Genomic DNA, 23517 nt, shown 5'->3' with positions numbered 1-23517 from the left:
ACAATACAAACAACACAATACGAACAACACAACACAATACGAACAACACAACACAATACGAACAACACAATACGACCAACACAACGATACTGCACTGAACAACACGATACCGCACTGAACAACACGATACCTCACTGAACAACACCATGCCGCACTGAACAACACCATGCCGCACTGAACAACACCATGCCGCACTGAACACCATGCCACACTGAACAACACCATCCCACACTGAACAACACCATGCCGCACTGAACAACACCATGCCGCAACAGGAGGAGGACAGGAGACCAGACAATTAGATATTAATTTTTGATTTAAAATAAAAAAGGGAAATTTTAATTGAGGAGAAAATTTTGCGTAGGGAGGGTTCTTTTTACAATTTAATATTGTATGTTTTATGTGTGTGTTGTGGGATGACAGTTTGTCTGTAATGCTGTATGAATGTCAAGTCTGTACTTGGGATGGGGTTTGTGTATTGTGAATGGTTAACATGATTCAAGGTTGGGGTGATGTGATCACAGCAGAGGATAACATTCCTCTCACCTGAAAAATATAGAGATACTACAGATTTGAAAAAGCAAGATTGATCAGGGCTCATTTTGGACTAAATATGGGTTTAGGATGACTCTGGGGCACCATTGACAACAAAAGACTTCAATGGAGAAGGCCCATTTCAAGATTGTGACCAGACGTGACTATACCAGCATTGACAGTCAAGACTCTGAGCCAAGACAGTGTATGACAACAACTCTGGACTTGCCTGACAGTGTGACGAAATGTATGTGACGGAATTTGTGATGACTTGCTTTGTTTTGATGTTTTACCTAATTGTATTGCAGCCTCTAACAGCAACCCAGGGAGCAGATTGTGCTTTATTTGTTAAACTTGCTTTACTTTGCAGGTTGTCAACTACAGTCTTGGAGAATTTTGTGTCATGTCTGTGAACATGCATTAACAACTAACCCCTTACTTTTCATAAGGAGTTTGTAAATGTGATTGGTTTCATGACAGGCTCAGCAGGCTCCAATTTTCTATTTCATGTGTTTGACATGCGCCCGTGTGTGGATTATTATTTTTATCATTATGAATTTTATTTGTTGGTATTATGGATGTTTATTGTACGGAGAGCTGCATGCACAGCTACAGGTGGGTGGTGGCTTTTGTTCATACAGCCATGTGAGATGCTGCCAGTCGAGTTTCAGGGACTGAGAATTGGTGATTCCAGGCTAGGATGGCATCTGGAGGTACACCGAAGTCCAGCTGGCGATGGGTATGTCACCATGGACATTGTTATTTTTACTTTATAACCATTGTGACACATTTTTTAGAATGTGTCAAAAGGGGGAGGTAGAAAAAAAAACAAAAAAACAAAAAAAAACAAAGGGGGGAATTGTGAGATTTTAAGTGTTTTCAGATTTGATGTTTTTTAAGTCTTCAACATGCTGGACGGAGGAGAAGAAGCAGCTCGGCAGAAATGAAGTGAATGGGAGACAACATCATGAGATGGAGCCAAAGCCTGGTAACAAGTGTGAAGAGTTTCAAAATAGCTTATAATAAACTGTAGACCTTCACAAGATAGGATCAAATAGGTGGGAGAGTATTAAATGTAAAAAATTAGAACAAGAACATACAGACTCCAAACAAATTGGGAACAGGTGGATTATGAACGTTAAATATAACACATTATTCACGTGATTCATTTGCAGGATAAACAATGGAAGGGATTGATAAACTGAACAAATTTAAGATGATTGCGGAAGTATTACGTCGGAAACAAATAGATTCGACAAGTTTTTTCCCTATAAAATGGTGCCGTTTGGGTTTGAAGTACATAGTCGCTTCAAAGGAGGAAAAGCATGATTTAAGATACGTGATTAATCAATGAGAAGGCTATCCCTTGTACCAGAGGGGTCAAACTCATTTATTCACGGGCCGCAGTGTAGTCATAGCTTCTTTCAGAGGACCGGTATGACTGTCATACCCAAATAAATGTGTGAGCACCTCATATTATATAGAGTAAAAGCTACAAAACAAACTGACAAGTAACTCGCTTTCAAATCAGACAAAAACTGGTCTAATATTTAAAGATAAAATATTATTAAAAGTGAAGACAATTTGCAATTCAAGTAATGACACATGAATAAAAAGCACAATTTGTCTTCGCGGGCCGCATAAAATCATGTGGCGGGCTGCATCTGGCCCCCAGGCCTTGAGTTTGACACCTGTGCCCTATACAAAGGTAAAATAGGATGAGAATTTGATAAAACAGATATGGACATCATCATATTCCATTAGAGTTTAAATTGCTTGCAATACAATTACAAATTAGTTAACACCTGTGTGATTGATTGATTGATTGATTGATTGATTGATTGATTGATTGATTGATTGATTGGTTGAATGATTGATTGATTGGTTGGTTGGTTGATTGATTCATTGAGTGATTCATTGAGTGACTGACTGAAGGGCTGAGTGACCGAATTGGCAATCGTTCGATGTCTGTCTGTCCATATGTATGTACTATATATGTATGTATGTATGTATTTCGTTATTTGTTTTGCGTATGTATTTCGTTATTTGTTTATGTATTTCTCGTTCGCATTTTCTTTCTTATCTTCCACTTCTTTCGGCTGCTCCTGTTAGGGGCCGCGAATGCAGAGCGATCGTTTCCATATCTTTCTGTGCCACCAACCATCTGCATGTCCTATCTTTGTCTCTGCCACACTCTCCATTATTTTGGCCAGTAGATTTCCAAGCCTCGCTTCTAACATTCTTTCCGATAACTTCATGCTTTGCTTAATCAACATAACAACACCTCTGTATGTCACGTGCTGGTGCCACCTGCGGCGGGACCACGCCCCCCCCTGTCAGTGGAATCACCGTCACCTGCCGGGTTCATGGACAGCGCTATATCAGCGCCACAAGCGCAGAACCTAGTGCCAGTCTGTCCCTTGATGCTGCTTCGCTCATCAGTCCCGGAAAAACTTGACTCGCGTGACTATTCGAAACCCCCGCAGAACCGTTTGTCCTCTCCAGCCCGATCGCCGCTCCAGCGCCGGCTGTTCCCATCATCCCCTTCCAATAAAGTCCGTCGTCATGCACTTGGCTGTACTGTCCGATCCTTAACAGTACAGACTGGCCAACGCTATGCAGTCAGCGAACGACGAGACGGCATTGAGCCGACTGGAGCGAGCCGAGACCGCCATCAGCAGCCTGTCCGCCGACATCCGGAACCTGATCGAGGTTGGTCAGCAACAACAGCTGCAGTAGCAGGAGATGGTCCAAGCCCTCCAGAGACTGTCGGTGGCTGCGTCCCCGGCTGTCACGGCACCCCAGCACCGCCCGTCTGCCGAGGCCAGGAGGCTCGCGGACGTCCCGGAGCCCCGCCTCGGCAACATCGAAAAGTTCAACGGCGATCCCAAGTACGTGAGGGCGTTTGTGACCAACTGTCGCATAATGTTCAGCCTCCAGCCCGTCACGTTTGCGTCAGAATCAGCCAAGGTCGGGTTCGTCCTAACCCACCTCACGGGCGAGGCGCGGCTATGGGGTTTGGCAGAGTATGAAAGGATGGCCCCGGCATGCGATTCCTTCGACGCCTTCGCAGAGGAATTGCTCTGCCTGTTCGACCTGGGATCCGCCGCCAAAGACGCCGCAGAGGAACTGGCGACGCTGCGTCAAGGTAGCCGATCGGTCGCGGAGTACGCCCTTAAGTTCCAGACGTTGGCCGGCAGCAGCGGATGGAACGCGCCAGCGCTCGTTAGCACATTCCTAAACGGCCTCGCCGAGTATATGAAAGACGAACTGGTGTCTTACGATCGCCCGCGAACCCTGAAGGGCGCGATGGACTTGGCGGCCCGAGTAGACCGGCGGATCCGGACGCGGCGGCGCGATCGGGAGAGGAGGTCCCCGCGGAATCCGCGTGGCCACATTCCTCCGTCTGCTGGGGACCCGTCACCCACACCACCCGCCGAGCCCATGGATCTGGGAGGGGCTCGGGTTCCCTCGGAGGAGCACCGTCGATGCCTCTCGCTGGGCTTGTGTTTTTACTGTGGGGAGGGGGGCCATCGGGTGGCGGGGTGCCCGTTAAAAGGCCGGAGCTCACGCGGCGTCGGGGGGATCCGCGTGAGCTCGACCAGCACCGGCTCTCCCAGTCCCAGCACGCTCACGCTACAGGCACGTGTCCAGCTTGCGGCGGGCGACCAGAACGTGGCGGCCTTGGTGGATTCCGGCGCGGAGGGGAACATCATGGACATTAGCCTGGCGCGTCAATGGGGTGTCGGCTTCCTCCCGCTGAGCCCGTCCATTCCCGCGCGTACCATTGATGGCCGTCTGATTGGCGAGGTGGCTTTCGTGACGGAACCGGTTAAGGTAATGCTCTCCGGCAATCACCACGAGACCATCCAGTTTTTTCTTCTTTCCCTCCCAGGACAGCAGCTCATCCTGGGGCACCCTTGGTTGCGGCAGCACAACCCGGTGCTGGACTGGGAGGTGGGGGTGGTACGGCAGTGGAGCGAACGCTGCCATCGAGTGTGCCTGAAGGCGGCCACCAGCCCACTCGGCAGAGCCCCGCCCAGGTACAGTCCCGACATCTCCAATGTCCCAGCAGTTTATCACGAACTCGAGGAGGTTTTTAGTAAAGCCAGGGCCGCTTCTCTTCCTCCACACCGGTCCTACGATTGCGCCATCGACCTGTTGCCCGGCACCTTCCCTCCCAAGGGACGCGTCTACTCCCTGTCCGCTCCTGAGCGCCGGGCTATGGAGGAATACATCCGGGATTCCCTGGCAGCCGGTATCATACGGCCGTCCTCTTCACCTGCGGGAGCGGGGTTTTTCTTCGTGAAGAAGAAGGAGGGCACGCTCCGCCCGTGTATCGACTACCGGGGAATAAACGAGATCACCGTAAAGAACCGATGCCCTCTGCCTCTTCTTTCTTCCGCCTTTGAGAGCCTTCAGGGTGCCACCATCTTCACAAAGCTGGATCTTCGCAACGCCTACCACCTGATCCGCATCCGGGAGGGAGACGAGTGGAAGACGGCTTTCAACACCCCGAGCGGACACTACGAGTACTTGGTGGTTCCGTTTGGGCTCACCAACGCCCCAGCAGTTTTCCAGTCCCTGATAAACGACGTGTTACGAGACATGCTGGACAAATTTGTGTTCGTTTATTTGGACGACATCCTCATCTTCTCCCGCTCGCTTCCTGAGCACATCAAGCATGTTCGGGCGGTGCTGCGACGCCTCCTAGAGAATTCGCTCTACGTAAAGGCAGAGAAGTGCGAGTTCCACGCCTCCTCTGTCAAATTCCTCGGCTACGTGGTGCGTGAGGGATCCATCGAAATGGACCCTGGGAAGGTGGAGGCGGTCACGTTATGGCCTGTTCCCGAGACACGCAAGCGGCTGCAACAATTCTTAGGTTTCGCAAACTTTTATCGACGTTTTATCCGTGGATACAGCACGGTGGCCGCGCCACTCACCGCCCTTACCAGCCCCGCCTCTCCATACAAATGGACAGAACGGGCGGAACAGGCATTTCAGGAGCTTAAGAGGAGGTTCACATCCGCTCCCATCCTCAGAGTTCCCGATCCCGACAGACAGTTCGTGGTCGAAGTGGACGCCTCGGACGTGGGTGTCGGGGCGGTGTTGTCTCAACGTAGCCGCCAAGATGATCGTCTCCATCCGTGCGCCTTCTTTTCTCGCCGTTTGTCAGCCTCAGAAAGGAACTATGACATCGGTAATCGGGAGCTCCTCGCCGTCAAGTTGGCTTTGGAGGAGTGGCGACATTGGCTGGAGGGTGCCACCACTCCGTTCATTGTCTGGACCGACCACCGCAACTTGGAGTATCTGAGATCGGCCAAGAGACTGAACGTGAGACAAGCACGGTGGGCTCTGTTCTTTGACCGGTTTGAGTTCTCTCTTTCCTACAGACCGGGTTCCCGTAACGCGAAGGCGGACGCCCTGTCGCGTTTGTTTCCTGGTGGGGAGGAGGGACAGGGTCCGTCTCCCACTATCCTCCCGAGCTCGGTTCGGGTGGCGGCTCTCACATGGGAGATCGAACGCCAAGTGGAAGCCGCATCACACGATCAACCCGGCCCCAGCAACTGCCCGGAGGGTCGCCTGTTCGTCCCTGAAGGCCTGCGATCGGCCGTGCTGCAATGGGCGCACGACTCACGCCTGGCCTGTCATCCCGGCGCTGCACGCACGAGGTACGTGGTGGCACAGCGTTTCTGGTGGCCCACCTGGCAAGTGGACACCAGCGATTACATCAGAGCCTGCTCAATCTGTAACCGCTACAAGACGTCTACTCATCCTCCGGCCGGGCTGCTTCAACCCTTGCCGGTTCCCCAGCGTCCCTGGTCTCACCTGTCAATTGACCTTGTCACAGGCCTCCCCCCCTCAGAGGGAAACACGGTGGTCCTCACGGTGGTAGACCGTTTTAGCAAGATGACGCATTTCATCCCTCTGCCTAAGCTCCCATCTGCGAAGCATACGGCGTCCATCATGGTGCGGGAGGTGTTTCGTCACCACGGTCTTCCACAAGACATCGTGTCAGACCGAGGACCTCAATTTGCGTCCACCTTCTGGATGGAGTTCTGCCGACTCCTCGGCGCCACGGCCAGCCTCTCCTCGGGGTTTCACCCTCAGTCCAACGGTCAAGCGGAGCGCCTGAACCAGGAACTGGCCAGGGCTCTCCGATGCATGGCCGCCGGGGACCAGCGCGGGTGGGTTCAACAGCTTCCCTGGGTAGAGTATGCTCACAATTCCCTTCCCAGCTCGGCCACGGGATTTTCGCCTTTCCACTGCGTCTTCGGGTACCAGCCACCCTTGTTCGCCCACCAGGAGCGTGGTGCGGCGTGCCCGTCGGCCCAGGCTTGTGTCCGCCGTTGTCATCGTGCCTGGGCGAGGGGCCGGGTCACTCTTCTCCGCTCTGTTTCAGGCTACGCCCGCCAGGCGAACAAGCACCGGACGCCGGCTCCGGAGTACAGAGTGGGGCAGCGTGTGTTGTTGGACCGTTCCCTATCCAGAAGGTGATTGGCCCGGCCGCAGTCCGTCTGCTCCTTCCAGACTCCATGAAGGTTCATCCCACGTTCCACGTGTCCCGTGTGCGGCCCATCCATGAGAGCGCGTTGGCGCCGGCGCCCGTTCCGCCGCCCCAGCTCGTCGATGGGGGCCCGGCTTACGCTGTCCGCTCCCTGCTCCGATTGCGGCGGCGTGGTCGGGGCCTACAATATCTCGTGGACTGGGAGGGTTATGACGCGCACCGCTCCTGGGTTCCGAGCCGCTGGATACTCGACCGTTCGCTCATCACGGAGTTCCATCGCTGTCATCCGGACCAACCGGGTCCTCGGCGCGGGCGCCCGAGGAGGGACGAGGGGACCAGGGGTGAGGGTCCGGGGGGGTCTTGCCCACCGGTACCGGGGTCTTCTGCCCCCGCGCCCGTCAAGCCTGCGTCTGGCGAGGTGTCGGAAGTTTCAGCGGTGTGCTGACCCCTCCACCTGGCCGCCCGGGGTATTGCCTTCCTTTTTTTTTTTTGTTGTTTTGTTGTTTTCGGTTCCTGGGGACGTCGGGAGCCGTCCCTTGTGGGGGGGGTTCTGTCACGTGCTGGTGCCACCTGCGACGGGACCACGCCCCCCCTGTCAGTGGAATCACCGTCACCTGCCACGGGTTCATGGACAGCCCTATATCAGCGCCGCAAGCGCAGAACCGAGTGCCAGTCTGTCCCTTGATGCTGCTTCGCTCATCAGTCCCGGAGAAACTTGACTCGCTTGACTATTCGAAACCCCCGCAGAACCGTTTGTCCTATCCAGCCCGATCGCCGCTCCAGCGCCGGCTGTTCCCATCATCCCCTTCCAATAAAGTCCGTCGTCACGCACTTGGCTGTACTGTCCGATCCTTAACACTTGAAGTCACATCTCAATGTAATTTGGCTAATATTGGGGTAATGTGATCAAATTTTCTTGACCGTGAGAGCAGCCTCGCAGCGGCATTTTGCACTAACTGTAGACTTTTGATACTGGACTTAGGAAGACCAGAGAATAATACACTATAGTAGTCCAGGCGCGACGTGACGAACGCATGTACAATAGTTTCCGCATCCTTGGTCGAGAGAATCGGACGAACCTTAGCGATATTACGAAGGTGAAAAAACGCAATCCTGGTTATATTCTTAATGTGTTTTTGAAAGGAGAGCGTTTGGTCAAATATTACCCCGAGATTAGTTACAGTATCACTCTGAGTGATAGTACGGTTATCTATAGTTATAGTGGTTTCCTTAAATAAGTGTTGATAACGAGTAGGACCAATTATCAACATCTCAGTTTTATCTGGGTTAAGACGAAGGAAATTGAGAGACATCCATTGCTTGATCTCCGCAAGGCACGCCTCGAGATTACAACAGTCCCGCGAATCTGTCATCGATAACTATATAACTGGGTGTTGTCCGCGTAGCATTGAAAACTAATATTATATTTACGTATTATGTCCCCAAGCGGAATCATATAAATATTAAATAAGATCGGTCCGAGTACCGATCCCTGTGGGACACCACACGTAACATTATAGAGTTTAGAGGACGTATTGCCATGGACCACACGGTGCGTCCTGTCTGATAGATAGGAATTGAACCAGCTGAGTGCTGACCCTGAGATACCAACACAACTTTTAAGACGCCCTAATAAAATATTGAAGTCTACAGTGTCAAAGGCAGCACTAAGATCGAGTAGTAACAATACAGACAACGTATTTAAATCCATAGCTATGAGGAGATCATTAGTCACTTTAGCAAGTGCTGTCTCTGTGGAATGATTAGCTCTAAAACCAGACTGAAAAGCGTCATATCGATTATTAGCGATCATGTACTCAATAAGCTGCTGCGCTACTACTTTTTCAAGAAGTTTTGCTATGAATGGGAGGTTTGAAACTGGCCTATAGTTACTGAGACAGTCCGGTGGCGGTGACCAGTGAAGCTTTGGCGGGGAATTACCTCCCTCTGGCGGACACGGTGAAAAATTACACCACCTCTCGCACTCAGCGCATATGTGCACTGATAACACCAAACTGCAGTTGGCAAGCAGCAAAACGCGGAATAGATTCTAATCCTGCTCTGTCTTCTCTGTTTGTGTGTCATTTTTTGTGAGCGCTGTCTGCTCAATGTCGTCTGTTTGAGATTGTCTGCGCGTGCAGAGACGTGTGGGATCCCATGTGTGTGTGAGTGTTCCCATGGGTGTGTGTGTGTGTGAGCGTGTGTGTGTGCGCGTGTGCGTGGTCGAGAGTACGAGTGTGTGGGTGTGCTCCTGAGTGCGCACTGTCAAACGCACCTCTCGGATTAAGGTGCCCCCGGCTTCCCAGTAACGGGTTTGTTTTAGCCGGGTTCGGAGATTCGTCCGTAATCTAACCACCCGAGTTAAATTAACTCCTCCGGAATCAATCTAATTTCTGTACGACGCCAATCCCTCTCAAGTCACCCGAAGCGCGTGCCGAGTAACTCAATTCGAGGCAGGACTTCGAAGTGACCGCATCGTATTGATGGCTCCCCGCTAATGTTTGAAGTTCTTATTCGTTACGGATATTTTTTAGATGTCTTTGTTAAGACCTCAGGGATTCGTTTGTATAGCGCACCCAAGCACTAGTTTTGCCGAAGTAAATGTTAATATGGGTCCGTTCCACTTGGTCGCTCATGCAGCGAGCCGACCAACTTTTTTATTCGAAAGAGAATCGAATTAATAAAAGTGTGACAATAATAGCATTTAAGAAGAAAATTAATGCACCCTATGTGATTAATTCTAACTTCGTATACGTAGATCTAGCACTTGACCGTCGGAGTTCTTCACCCCACTTAATTGCTTCGAAGAGAATAGCGACTTTCTTAAACCGAATAAAAATGTCGTGCTGTCTTTAGATTTGCCCAATAATTAATTTGGAAGGCAAGTCTATTTTTTGATCGTGTCCTATTTAACTTTTGACGCGGCCCGACAAAAAGGGGAACTGGGCCGCGCCCGACGGACAATCGAAATACTTTTATCCTCCACCAACTTCACTGATTTATTTTAATCATCGTCGTTATGTTATTTAAAGGAAGTAAATTCTCAACCGAATTCACTTTCAACGAACTCAACTCTTCCGTTAAATATTTACGAAAGTTATTTAATTCTCTAACTTGCTCAGAGTTACTTTTTACGCGGCCCGTCAAAAAGGGGAACTGGGCCGCGCCCGACGGACAATCGAAATACTTTTATCCTCCACCAACTTCACTGATTTATTTTAATCATCGTCGTTATGTTATTTAAAGGAAGTAAATTCTCAACCGAATTCACTTTCAACGAACTCAACTCTTCCGTTAAATATTTACGAAAGTTATTTAATTCTCTAACTTGCTCAGAGTTACTTTTTACGCGGCCCGTCAAAAAGGGGAACTGGGCCGCGCCCGACGGACAATCGAAATACTTTTATCCTCCACCAACTTCACTGATTTATTTTAATCATCGTCGTTATGTTATTTAAAGGAAGTAAATTCTCAACCGAATTCACTTTCAACGAACTCAACTCTTCCGTTAAATATTTACGAAAGTTATTTAATTCTCTAACTTGCTCAGAGTTACTTTTTACGCGGCCCGTCAAAAAGGGGAACTGGGCCGCGCCCGACGGACAATCGAAATACTTTTATCCTCCACCAACTTCACTGATTTATTTTAATCATCGTCGTTATGTTATTTAAAGGAAGTAAATTCTCAACCGAATTCACTTTCAACGAACTCAACTCTTCCGTTAAATATTTACGAAAGTTATTTAATTCTCTAACTTGCTCAGAGTTACTTTTTACGCGGCCCGTCAAAAAGGGGAAGCGGGCCTGAGCCTTTCAAATAGTTAAATAACTTTCCGTTCTACACAAAATAATAATCCGATTTAAACACTTCCGTTAATTTATTTTATTTAAATCGGCCCCAAACCATCGGTTGCATATTTAGCACAAATCCGCGCACAACGAAGTAAGTGATATACAAAACACATTTATTGAAGAAACATGGAATAGAATTACAAATCTCAATTACCCCAGAAACTGAACAATTTCACTCACTGATACCCGTGTTAATAAAATCATTCAATCCCAGAACAATTCGATTGCAAAACACAGTTCATAAAAAAGGGAAGAGGTAATTACCAGCTGCGTGCTATTTTTGGTGAAAGCAAAGTCGAGTGATCAGTTCGATCTTGCTTCTAAAATCCAAATTAAAGAAACAGGCTGGCCACGAGGAATCCGGCGGCCCGATGACTATTCCCCCCTCTCGCTAAAATACATAAAAAATACAAATCCCTCTCACCTATTCCTCCTATAAAGTTGTCCAGTCCAATTTTTGGGAGTAAATCCAAGTTAATTTCAGTCCAGCGATCCTGCGTCTCACACAAAGATCTTCGGGACTTTGGAAAAAATCTTGAAACTCCTCCGGGCCTCTTCACGTATAAGCGCTCTTTTGGGGGAAAAAAGCCCTGAAGCTACTCCTGCAGGACCTTTTATAGACCTCTCCGTCCCCCCCCTCCCCTTTCTTTTCTCCTGTACTTTCCCTATAGGGTAAGACTGCCCAGTTTTCCCACGCCTATAGAAGGGACTGGCCAGCTTTCTCACGCCTATAGAGGGAACTGGCCAGTTTTCCCACGCCCATAGAGGGAACTGGCCAGCCTCCCCACGCTTTGTTATCTGTCGCCTTCAGCAGCTGTTTCCGCCCTGACCACGCAGTACTTTCCACCAAATGCACAGCTAGTGGTAAAACCTTTCACTTCCCCTTTTCACCCTTGACCTACTTTCTGTTACATGAATTGATCGAATTGACAAATAATATTGCTTAAAGCGGTTACAGAATACATTTTTAGCCAAGCAAAGAAATCAAAAAATAAAAATCACATAATAAAAATCTCATTTGTGCTTCTCCAAACAATTTATGTCACGCCACTATTCTCATAGTGACGGGTCTTTTGATCGAAATGACAAATAATATTGCTTAAAGCGGTTACAGAATACATTTTTAGCCAAGCAAAAAAATCAAAAAATAAAAATCACATAATAAAAATTTCATTTGTGCCTCCATGCGTGACTTACACTCTGACACCGTGTTCCTCTTTTCGATTTTAACTGGTTTAGCTTATTCTGGCCCCTCTTTTGGTCTCACGTTTTGGTCTGGCGCCATCTTTTGGACAAATTTGGAATTTCAGCTCTGCCAATTTATTCCTGTGACCAATCCATATTCTACCATTGGCACCATCTCTACCCCCATGTTACATGACACCACCTCCTTGGATTGAAAAACAGGTATAAATTTTCTCTGCTCACTCCCCCCCCCGTTACGAGCTAAGCAGTCATGTCGTCGTCTCCGTCTGAGATATTCACAACCTCAGCGGTTGTTGAAGTAGGGCAGGCCGCTGCCATATCACCTTGTCTGGCGATCTCTGCGAGGGCGTTGATCAGGCGCGACAACCGACCAGAAGCGTTGTCGACGTCAGCGTGGTCCTCCACCGCGAGGGCTCTCAGCACCGGTGGCGTTGAATCCCCTGTGGCCACACTCTCGACATCTGCTTCCTCATCCTCAGCCCCGAGGTCGCTCTCGCGTTCTCCGTCTTGAGCCTCATCGTCGTCCTCAGACTCAGAAGGAGCTGCATCCACATCCAGCGGGCTTATCAGCCGTACGGGGCTGATGGGCGAGTCGAGGGGAGGATCATCATCGTAGCCAGGCCCTCCATACATACGGCTGTCGTCTGAATCCCGACGCCTCATGCAACCCTCGCCTGGCTCTCTGCACCGGACGTAAGACCCATCCGGGGTCCAATGTCCAACACACCGTCCTCCTCCCCGACGCGCAGGCCGGACAAGCCCCACAGGGGCCTCGCTGGGTATCACCATAGGTCGGTGTGCTCCATACTCCGCGTTCGGGTGGGTGTAAAAGTCAGCCGGGAGAAAGCGATGAGGAGCGCTCACCGCCAGACAGCGCCCACATTGCCAATGCGAAGTGACGCATCGAGTGCCGTTCCGTTGACGCCAGGTCATGTGAATCAAAGGCCAGATGGTGCCGTGGGTTCTTCCTGCTCCTTGCGTGAGAACCGTACATGCTGTTAGGGGCCCTCGAGTTGTCTCGAGCAGAGTCGCGGTGATCATCAACTCCGCACATCCTTCCCATCCGAGATGGTCCAAGCTGGACTGCTCTCCCTCTTTTACATACAGACCGTCAGGGACCAGCCAAGTCAAACTAAAGCCGGCCTGATAACAACAGCTTCCCACATAAGATCTCCCGATCACCCAGGCCAATTTCATATGGCTCATTCCGCACAGGATGCATTTAGGTGCATCCCCAAACCAGTGTACAGTCTGTAAAACATGGAAGCACAAATTTTAACATTTTTCATCAAACAATCACCCCTCTGCCAGCCCCTTGGTATACAATAGGGGGGCTTCTCTGCGGCCGTCCTCCCGCCTCTCGGGGCGGGAGGGGAAAAAAAACAGAGTATGTAAAAAACCAGGTTATCATTGTCAATTGGTCCACCACTTCGATCCAAAGTAACACAGACAATGACCCCCATATCACGCACCAGAGTACGAGTTTGGCCGTACGCCATCTCCACGCGACAGAGGTGCGGGCATGCTGGTCAAGTCCGGCTACCATCTTTATAACATACATGGCCATTCCTATCACCAATATCGCTTCCAATATGACAACCCCGAAAACAACATAATAAACAAAAATTGACACCACTTCCAAAACACTCATCGTGTGTCTTGTGTATAAAAATCTCAAAATCAAAACCTTGAATATTGATATGACCAAAATCACAGGGCGAGTGAGTTGTTGCAAATCCCAAGACCCAGAACAGCAATAGGCTGTCCAGATACTGAATAAAACCCAATATTGAACTTCGTTACTCACTCTCATCGCTCCTGGCCTCCCTCTTGGATCTAAAAACCCGCTTGAGCTGTTTGTTGCCATTATTAGTTTTAGTTCCTTTTTTTTTTTTTTTTCTTTTCTCTCTCTTGTAGTCCCAGTCTCTGAGCTGTCAGGCTCGAATGCCCGACGGCTGCCCGACTTCTCCTTTTAATAAGACGTTCCGACCACCCCTCTTGCGGGCCGTCATTTGCCTAACTAGAGACGCCCCTCTTTCGCGGGGGTCGAATAAAATCTTCTTAATGCTTCCTTTTATGGCAATGCACAGAGTCGTTGCTATCCCTATCAATGCAAACCCTACTAGCACCCACGCCCAGATTGGCCCCAGTACCATTTCCAACGCACCAGTGATCACGTCCCCAAAGGCCTCAACCGCGGCACTTGTCGCTGACTGCAGCGCCGCCCCTATCTTCTCATACCAAGTGCAATCATGAATGTTTTCTCCATGACCACATTTTATCCAATGCTCTGACGGGGAGAAACATGTTCCATTATTGAAAATTCTATTGGGGCCAACCCAATCAAAACCTATAAACTGCCGCCCCTCACACAGACTCTTTCGGAACGCACGCCCCTCAGCAATCTGCATCAGCGCAGGCAGCCGATAGGGGATAGACACTGGCTTGCCTAAATTTAGCAATCCTTCATTTTGTACCCAGGTACTACAAGGCACCCGGTCTCTAGCGGGCTGACGCCTCCACCTGTTTTGTGGCGAGACGTACTCCCACAAAGCCCCTTCCACACTCCTGTATCTCTCATCTTGATATTTATCTAAACAATATTCTTTCCAATTAGGCAGTGTAACACATTGTTCACGAGCTAAGGTAATCAAACATTTTGTTTTCTCAGTGTTACAAGTCATCGCCCAGGGCCGAGGATTCACATAGATATATGGGGAATATATTCCTGTGGGCTTGATATCAGTCTCTTTTGAATATACTGTTGACATAAATTGGTATTGAACCCAGTAATTTGTTGTTACGTTTAAACAGGGTATAACCCATTGCTTCATCTCATACCCGTTAAATCCCCACCATGTCTTGGCGGGGTCCCGAACGTTTATCTCAGACCATGCCTGTAAAATTCCTTTCACTGTTTTGTTTACTAAGAGACTGGCACAGTTGTGAACCCACCTGGTGCCCAAGACGGATCGCTTGATCTCATCCAGGTCACATCTTGGTGACTTCCCAACTGTCCAATCCTTCCCATGCAATCCAGCATAAATTTTGCCCACTACACATTGGTCAATTTTATCAAATTCTCCCGGAGTTACCGTCAACAAATCGGCAGGAGTGGGTAACCGTTGAACCCATAAGTGCCTTGCCGATGGGTACAACCGGTGTCTGCCCTGGTCACTGCTGGGCACAGCAATTTGTCTCTGTACCTGCCATAACCATGGAAATGAACTATTTAGCCAAAATTCAAAATCCACTGGTTCCTTATTTGGGTTGAACTTCCTCCCTCCCCTTGTTGACACTGCGACAGGGGACTTCATCTTTTGGAATTCATAGGCCCACATTATCACATGATAATTATTCTCACAAAATTGTCCCACGTTAAAGTAACACGCATTTAACCTACTAAAAACTCTCTGACAGTCCCAAAATACTGGCTTCTGGCTGTCGGACAGGCTTCTCGGCACCCGGTTAAGGCGACGCTTACTTGAATAATACTGAGTTTTTTCACAAACCAAATCTAAACAACTCCAGCACGGCTCCCATCCGGGATAAGTGCCACGGCACGTGGAGTTTTTCATTGGGGCCGGGAATGAAAATTCATCCGGCCTTTTCCCACTCTTTTCCCAATACCCTCCTTTTGATTCGGGCAACGGGACACACGAGGCATTGCTATACCATTCCGCATGCTCCTCGCCCACTTTCAAAATCCAATTTCTTTTAACAATTTTCTCTTCACGTTTGTTCTTGCAAATCAAGCTTATCGTTAGATTAGCAAAGTTTTCTGGCGCTTTGAAGTACCTCATATCACAAGCACTGATGTTACTTATTATTTGCCCTGTCCAATTCACGCGACCCAAATGATCGGGAAAGTGAGTTACTTCACTCACTATTTCCCTTTTTGTCTTATACCGTCTTTCCTCCTCGTCTCCTGCGCGCGGAATTGCTCCTTGTTCCAGTGGCAAGGCGATCATCTTCTCTCGTCGTCGCAGCACCGATGTCCAATATTGTCTGGTAGCGATGTCTGGTGCTATGGATGTATTCCATTTCACGGTGACGCTTCCAAAGTCCACTGCCCAACAGGTTTGATTGAAGAGCTTCGTTCCATCGTACTCGATATTGATCATCTCCATCGGATCATAGCGGGCCGCGCTCTTCCAAAGTGTGAAGCTGAGTAGGATGCCTGTCAAAATGACTGAAAGTATTATAGCTGTCAGCCAATCCGTCATCAGGGTCTTCTTCCATGATATCGCCGGCTGAGGAAAAATAGATGGTCTCCATTCAATTGTGTTCCAATCCATTGGAGGGTTGTCGGGTAAATTCGGTGGTTCGTCGCAAAAAGGCGAAGTGCTGGGAATCTCATACCCGCCGTCCGCACATAAAGTTGTTCTTCGCCTTTCAAAATTTGGCTCTGGATTCCTGCTCACGGGAACTGCATTCGCGTAGATTGGCTCCAGAGCTATCCATTCCCGGTTTGCATAAATCTCTTGCTCCTCCTGCGCAAAAAACGGATTCCTCCCGTTTTTCCCATCGTTGTCTGTGGAAGCCCCGGTCCCGGGGCTCAGCCTACCCGCTGGTTCCACCGGGTTGCAACCAGCGGGATCATTCGTGTAGCCTGGGGGGGCCATTGGTGACTCCCCACTCTCCAGGCTCATTGTTCTCTTTCTCTTGACTCCGCGCGGGAAGTTCATGGTTGGTCACTTCTCAGGGCTGAATGAAGATCTGGTTCTTCTCTCCTGGCTTTATAGGGGATCTTCCAGCCCCTCCTCCTTCCCTGGCTCCTCCCTTGTGCCAAGGAAAACGTCCACCTCCTTGGCCAAGGTGGTCACTCCTTCTGCTGTCCCCGTCAGGTTTTTTTTTTCTGTTATTGGTTATGTACAGTCCATTAATGATACATTGTTATCATACTTTTATATACACATGTATACATACACAATTACATGCCTATCCATTTACATATACACGTATGTACACATTCTTCTCTTTTTTTTTCCTCAGTTGTCTCCCCCCTGGGAATCTGGCCGCCTCCACAGCTTAACCAACCCCTCCACTGCGGCTCGACCCCTTTTTTTCTTTTGAGGGTCTGTCTCTTTAGACCGCAGTGTATAGTAGGAGGCCGCTTGAGCCAACGTTCCTAGCGGCCTATCAGAGGTGGACGGCCCTGGTTCCCCCGGCCTGGTGTCTACCGCATCTTCTGCCATGTTGCTCTCTTGGCCACCGGCTTGTTTTCTGGTTTCGGAGGCTTTGCGCTTCATTTCTGCCAGCACTGGACATGTCTTAAGGGTGCGGTGACGCTCCGGACCCCATCTGGTGTTTCCTTTTCCATCACATCCCGGCGTGGGACACACCTCGAGGCTCCCCACATATACCGGACAAGCTCTAAATGAGCGGTGGTAAGTTGCCCCTGGTCGGGTGCTACCGCTCCCGTCGCAGCCAGGAGTAGAGCAATTTGCCGGATACAACTTCGTCCAATCAAAAGGGGTCCAGTCCAGTAGAATCTTCCCGGGTCGGTCACTTACGCTACCACCTTCCGCCTTTGGAAACAGGTTTTCCTTCTGGACTCCTGTCTCTGGCGGGAGAGAAGTTGTTTGAATTTCCACTTGGACTCCTACTTCTGGTGGGAGAGAAATAGTTGGATTTTCCACTTGGACTCCTACTTCTGGCGGGAGAGAAGTGGTTGGATTTTCCACTTGGACTCCTACTTCTGGTGGGAGAGAAATGGTTGGATTTTCCACTTGGACTCCTACTTCTAGCGGGAGAGAAGTGGTTGGATTTTCCTCCGTCACCAACGATTGGAACATACTTCCTCCAGCTGGACATCCCTGTGTCCACTCCTGGCTGGGACCTTTATCCCATTCTCTTGCTTCCGACCGGTCAAGGTCATCTGTCTCCTTGGCCTTTCCTTGAGGTTCTATCGCCGCTACTGTGCCGTGCTCCTTTCTTGTTTGTATTTGTTCACTAAGAACATTCCGTATCTGGGACCCGGCGTTTCTTATGGCTACAACTTGGCTAAGCCTTTTGGCCTCCAATTTGATTCCCAGTGAATATATTCCTTCGTAAGGAATGATGGCCATTTTCACTGTAATCCCTACCAGTGCTGCTTCACCCTCATTCACTATAAGGACTGATCCAACTTTATTCCCAGGGGCAAAACAGTATATTCCTTTTTTTGTCACATACTGGAAGTCTTTGTTACACATGTCCAAAATACTTCGATAGCAGTACATGTTGCTCACAGTCGGGCTTGTCTCCGCAGGAGCTGCCGCCACTCTGAGCAATGGTGCGTCTTTGCACGCCACTAATTGGGCTATAGCCCGAGCCCAAGTCATGGGCCTCCACGGTCCCTCAAGTAGGTCCCCAAGGACTGCGGTTCCTCCCGCGGAAAGAACCGACTCACGAGCAAACAAAGCCATTTCGTTGGCCTTTTCTGTATAACTGTCGGGGGCAGGCCGGCCGTCTGGCCTTGGCCAAGGCCAACAATGGCCCAAGGCCACATAAAGGTTCCTCATGGCCTGATTATTATCATATGCCGGCCAAGATGCTCCTCCCAACACTGGATAGAGGGTCGCCAGGGGAGTCATTGCCCTGGTGATTTGCCATCCCTCTGCTTCTCCGACTTTCAATAATTTTCCTCTTGCCATGTGTTCTAAACACATGGGGCAATATTCCAGCTCATCGCCGTCCCAAACACACGTGCACGAGCTAATTTGTCGAGCCCGTACATCCGTAGTTGGTCCGATCTCCCACTGTGAAAAGAACACCATTCGTGTCAAAATGGTAATTCGACACTGGTGGCATACCATGGCATCTAACACTTTGACTGGAAGCTTGTCCTCATTCCTCTGGGCAAATTCCAGTTCTCTTACATCGGTGGTCAGTACCGGTGGCATCATGAAGCCTACTCCCGACCACATAGTAGGCAACAGGTTGGGTGTCAAACAAATGACACAAGCTTCGTCGACCCATGTCCAGTGAAAATGTTCTGGTCCACCGGGTGTGCTACCCCGCTTGGCCAATCTCACCAGATTTAGGGCCCTTCCGGTTTGGATCCCATTTGGCGTTCTTCTTACGATGACCGCACCTTTGTGTGCGGCCATGCGCACGAAGGCCGGGATTATTCTGTAGTCCGTTGCCATATGTTATTTAAATTACTTCTTGGCTTGAATCGGGTCGGCCGATAACGGCTTCAGCTGTTCAACTCCTTGGATACCTTTCTTCTTTAGTCGTACTGTGTTCCTGTCCAAGACTTCACTAACGATGTCCGAGCAGTCGTACTTGGCCTTCACTGCCGTGTTGCTGTTCAGGTCCCTTGACTTGATCCACACCTTCTGTCCAACGCTGAACCGACACTTCTCTTTATCCTGGGACGGGCTGTCTTGGGTTCTGCCCACTTCCTGGGACACAAAGAGTCGTTGATTGAGTTCTTCGGACGGGGAGGGCCGGCTGCTCCTACTCCTCCCGTTCAGGTCTGCAACCAAATCAAGTAGTTTAGTACTCCACTCTTTCCCGTTTGCATTTTTCCCCAACCAGGTTTTGACTAGGCCAATACTTCTTTCAGCCACCCCGTTTGCTTGTGGCGTATAAGGGGGCGAATAGACTCTGACTACTCCCCACCTACGACACCACTCGTCTACCTGGGCGTTTTTGAAATGAGTTCCATTGTCTGTTCTCAACTCTTTTGGGATTCCTAGCCACATGCACCCATCTTCTAGTGTCTTGATCACACTGTTTGCATTGGCTTTTCTCACTGCTTTCAGCCCGACGTGTCCTGACATCGAGTCTACCAGCACAACCAGGTATTTTTCACCCTTTGCGCCACTTATTCCCATGGGGCCAGCTACGTCCATACAAACCGAGCCCCACGGCACAGTACTCCTGATCGTCAATCCGTCCGTGCATCGTCCTCTTCGCCCTGCGTTGTATTTGTTGCACGGATTACAATCCCGCAGAACCGCACGAATCATTCGGTCAGGGACCCAGAGTTCCAGCTTCTCTAACTCTTTCCGCGTAGGCAGTGGACCCGCGTGGCCTAGTGCTTCATGCACTGCCGACACGACTTGCCTCACGCTCTTGTCTGGGACCACTTTTCCGCGAGGGGTCTTGTCCCATTTTTCTGCTCCTACAACTATTATTCTTCTTTCCTGGACGTATCGATCAACTTCGTTATTCCCTCTCCAATGAGCTCCTTCTTTTACATGAGATTTCTGGTGAACCACATCCAGACTCAAATTTAGCCGTAACTCGGCTATTTTTTTCCACACTTCATAGTGGGCCACTAGTTTTCCTTTCGCGCCCTCAAAGCCATTCTCTTCCCAAATGGCTAGATCGAATTTGAGAGCTTGCGCGCAATAATGACTGTCAGTTATAAGTCTTACGCGTCCAGCGTGATTTTTTTCTGCTTCTAACAGTCCTTCCAGCACTGCCGTGGCCTCTCCTGCTTGCGCGCTGCCGGGTGTCTTTCCTTTGCGGCGGCAACGCTCCACTCCATTCTGCTTCAGAATAAACCCCCAGTGGGCATTCTGCTCTCCTCCCTTTTTTGACCCATCGGTGTAAAGAGTCCATTCATAGGGCTTCTCTTCATCCATACTCTTTTTGGGTATCGGCTTCTTTGTGGAGGTTGTATTTGGTCCAATTTCCAAGTCGGGGTCTAGTAGGATGTCTTCCCATCTGCCCCATCGGATGTTGGTCGCTTTAGTGCTCTCGATTGTAGTCTTTCTTAGAAAACGATGCACGTTACTTCCGGTCTGGACTTTGATACCTTGTCCCTGGGCCAGGTCTTTTAAATTACTCCAGTACCTTGCCAACACTGCAAGTTCTTTCTCCTCCTGGGGGAATTTTTTCTCGACGCTGGACAGGGTGTAGGTCCACAAGGCCACCAAACCGGCACCTTCGTTGCTGACCGACACCATTGCATCATTTTCTTCGCACTGCACCTTTGCGACCAGTCTTACTGTCAAACTTCGTGGCTCAAGCCGCACGGCTTCTCGGACGGCCTGTTTCAAATTATTCAAGTTCTCATTGTCTTTGTCTGACCACTGCCACTTTGTTGGTTTTTGGCCCTCCGGTGTTTTCTTCAAGCGGCCGTACAGTGGCCTTGCATGTTTCTGATAGTGAGGAACATGATCCCGCACATAATTGCACAGTCCAAGTATTCGCTGCAACTCTGTTTCTGATCTCGGGGGCGAAATCTGTTCAATTTTCTGTCGAAATCCTTCTGAGATTCCTAGGTTCTCAGTCACTTGGAATCCCAAGTAATCCACTTGGAATCGAGCTAGTTGGCATTTCTTGAGATTCAGCTTGAGGCCGGCAGCGGAGACTCGTTCCACCACTTTCTGCAGCAAGTCCAAATGTTCTTCCTCTTCGTCATTTGAAACAAACACATCATCGATGTACACCGTAACATCCAAACCACTCAAAACTTGTAAAACCGCTGATTGAAACACATTTGGGGAGTTTTTGTATCCTTGTGGCAATCTTTGCCACACGTGTGATTTCCCTTTATGCGTGAATGCTGTTTTTCCTTGTGATGTTTTGGCCAGTCGTAGTGAAAAGAACCCGTTTGCTAAATCAATGCATGATTTGTATTTCTTCACTCTTAGCGTCTTTAGGGATGCCTGGGGATTTATGAGGCTCGCTCGATTAGCCACCGTCCGGCGGTTAAGAGCTTTAAAGTTGATAACTGGCCTCCATCCTCCCCCGGACGCCTCTGGTTTTTTCACTGCCTGAATCGGGCTGTTGGTCACTGGATTTGATTCTTCCCGAATGATGCCAAGCTGTAGAAGTTCCTTCACGATTGTTTCCATTTCAGCCACTGCTTCGGGATTCAAGGGATATTGTCTCACCGGTGGATGCACTCCTCCTTCAATTGTGTGGATGTATTTTGATCCAAGGTCACCACAGTCGTTCTTGAAATACGCCACAGCTGCCCTTTCCAATATGGCGGTCAGTTTCTGCTTCCCATCTGGAGACAGGTCGCTGTTTTGGACAAATTGGATCCGGACGGAGTCCACATCCACAGGTTTGTACCACTCATTCAGTGGCATGGTTTTAGTTGGACCCACTCGGACTGTTTTTGCTTTAATATTTTCCAACCTTGCTTTTACTGGCTGACGCTGATGTGCTGTTTTTTTCAGATCTTCGGCGTCTCTTAATGTCAGTAAATTGTGGGGCCCTTTCACCCAAACGATTCTTTTCCAGACTCCAATTGGCATGCTGGTCACTGATCCATCTGCCATCATAACAGTTAGGTGTCCTATCACTTTCAAGGCTTTGCGGGTCATCGACACCTCAGCTCCGGTATCTACTAAATATGGAGCTCCATCAATATCAGTGTAGAGATTGTCTCCCTCTCTGTACACGCCTGACAGGGTGACCCGCGCCTCTTTTTCACTTATTTTCTGGGCCCAGCAGGGGCCGCAGCCTTGCGAGCCTCTGCCAGGGCCTTTCTTTCTTCTGGTGACATTTTGTCATACACATCTTTTGCCACATAACCAGTTGAATTCACTTTACCATAAGGGGGTTTGGGATTCTCTCGGGTGTTTTGTCTCTGATTATCATTAAATTTTTGCCCCTTCCCATAAGTTGGCTGTGGTGGTGGTTTCCGACTTGCTTGTGTATCTTCTGTGCGAGTGCGAGTGCTGCCCGATGGATTCGGCTTTTGTCTCTCCATGTAGTGTTTTGTTACTCTGTCCCATTTCTTTATGGATTCTTCGATTCGTGCCAGAGTTGCCTCCGCACCCAGCTTCACAAAAGTGGTGTCCTTGTCCTCGGTAACTGCTCTCAATACTCGCACGTATCTGTTTGGGCTTATCACTTGTTTCAACTTATGCCACACATTCAGCAAGGTGAGACCCTGTTTTAATGCTTCTTTAGCTCTGGTTATATGTGCATCTTCGTCATCTTCTTCATCATCCACCCACCTCTGGTAGGCTTCCTGGGCTGTCTCATCCCTTCCAATGGGCTCGGCTGTAATATATTGCAGCCACAACTTCTTTGACAACTCTCCGCCCGGACCGTCTTTGATTACTGGCCAAGTTGCCAATAAATATTCTTTGACGCTTTCTTTTTGGTACTTTACGCGTACCATTCCTTTTAAAGTTTTAAAGGCTCGTGTCTCTCTTTCCAGGTCATTTCCGGGCATCCCTGTATTTTCCAGATAAGTCGCTCCCAGTTGTGTGGTGCTCGGCTGAGCTTGTTGGGTGAAGTTTCCAATTATGTTGGTTTGTGTGGACATTGCGGGATTAACAGCGTGTGTGTCCAAATCTTCACACGCTCTTAGTTCTGCTTGAGCGGCATCATACACACCCTGCTTCATCCTCCGCAACAATACGTCATACATTACGGTCACAAAGCCTTCCCTAAAAATTTTTGTCAAATCTGTGTAACTTACTAGGGTGTGGTAGGCTGGTGTGTTTAACACA

At 49.3% G+C, this 23517-nt stretch overlaps 1 pseudogene; it reads right to left on the bottom strand.

Annotated features, from left to right (window-relative positions):
* LOC125985993 (janus kinase and microtubule-interacting protein 3-like) overlaps positions 1-23517 on the bottom strand; it is a 106128-nt pseudogene that overhangs the window by 17297 nt on the left and 65314 nt on the right.

This window comes from Syngnathus scovelli, chromosome 18, assembly GCF_024217435.2.
Source record: "Syngnathus scovelli strain Florida chromosome 18, RoL_Ssco_1.2, whole genome shotgun sequence".
Taxonomy (NCBI): Eukaryota; Metazoa; Chordata; class Actinopteri; order Syngnathiformes; family Syngnathidae; genus Syngnathus; species Syngnathus scovelli.
Note: the sequence above shows the minus strand (reverse complement) of the source record. Positions and strands in the feature narration are given on the sequence as shown.